Source organism: Antennarius striatus, unplaced genomic scaffold (assembly GCF_040054535.1).
Source record: "Antennarius striatus isolate MH-2024 unplaced genomic scaffold, ASM4005453v1 scaffold_29, whole genome shotgun sequence".
In the NCBI taxonomy this organism is placed as follows: Eukaryota; Metazoa; Chordata; class Actinopteri; order Lophiiformes; family Antennariidae; genus Antennarius; species Antennarius striatus.
The window spans coordinates 5,692-7,500 of NW_027172341.1; positions in this window are offsets into that span (position 1 = coordinate 5,692).

Sequence of the window (1,809 nt, forward strand, 5' to 3'; positions counted from 1 at the left end):
ACCAAAGAGAAAGAAACTATTCGACAATTTTATCAAACATTCAATATTTAACTGTGTTATGTAATTTATTCCCGATCCTATCTAAATACCTTTCACTCTATCCCCTACACATTTAACTTTCAATTTATTATCTGACTTATTGACCAGGTCATTACATTTACCATATCAAAATGTATCCACTATTCTATTTAAACACCTGACAATTTCATCTGTAACACAGAAGGAAATTGATTCACTAATTCCTCTAACATTGGTCATTTCATCTATAATCCAGACAGATAAATATTACTAACCTACTCAAACACTTGGCACTCTCATCTTAATACAGCATGCAATTCATTCATCCCTCTACTTATAAAATTTTTTTTTTTTTTTTTTTTTGCCTATAAAATAGAATGAACTGATTTAACACTGAATGTCATCAAAACAAGAAGCTAAATTAATCTACTAATCATTCAACATTAGATAATCTCTTCCTTAATACAATTCAGAAATCAACACACTATTCACACGCTCTACAACTTACCTCTAATATATAACAAGAAATCAATTCACCATTCCAAGTTTTTACTTTAATAATTCTTCCCTTTACTGACTCAGACAATTATTCACCATTTACCTTTATTGGACAACAAAACATTAGTTTACCCTTCCTCTTAACCCTTGCTTCATTTATCTGTAATAGACCAATAAATTAATTCACCATGCTAACTCAACACTTGGAATATAACCTTAACCAATTGATATATTCACCATCCTATTTTATTCACCTCTAACCCAGAAAGAAAATTATCCCAAGGGGACATGCGGAGACGTGCCCACATCCTACCTGTCAATTCTTACACCTCAACTATTGTCCCACTCTTAATCTACATTTACCCCACCTACCAAAAACTGCCCACCCACTTCCTCAGACAACAGTGCTATAGAAGTAATTAATTCCTGATCCTATCTAAATACCTTTTACTTTATCCCTTACACACTTAACTTTCAATTTACTATTTGACTTATTGACTTGGCTATTACATTTATCATATCCAAAATTACTCCACGATTCCACTAAAACACTTGACAATTTCATCTGTAACACAGAAAGAAATTGATTTACTAATTCCTCTAACATTGGTCATTTCATCTATAATCCAGACAGATAAATATTACTAACTTACTTTAACACCTGGCACTCTCATCTTAACACAGTAAGCAATTCATTTATCTCTTAACTCACAATAATTTTTACCTGTAAAATAGAATAAATTTATTGAACACTGAAGGTCATCTATTACTAGAAGCTAAATTAATCTACTAATTATTTAACATTAATTTCTTCCTGAATAGAAGTAAGAAATTAACACACTATTTAATCACACGCTCTATAATTCACCATTCCTAGTTTAAACATTAATAATTTTGCCCTTTACTGACTCAGATAATTATTCACCATTTACCTTAACAAGACAACAAAACATTAGTTTACCCTTCCTTTTAACCCTTGGTTCATTTATCCGTAATAGACTAATAAATTAATCCACCATGCTAGCACAAAACCTGGAATTTTACCTTAAACAAATGAATATATTCACCATCCTATTTTATCCACCTTTAACCCAGAAATAAAATCATCCCAAGGGGACATATGGAGACGTCCCCACATCGTACCTGTCAATTTTTACACCTCAACTATTGTCCCACTCTCAATCTACATTTACCCCACTTACCATAAACTGCCCACCCACTTCCTCAGAATGACCCACCCATAACCTATATAAATCTTCCACCCCAAAACCCACCAATTTACCCTACGAAACC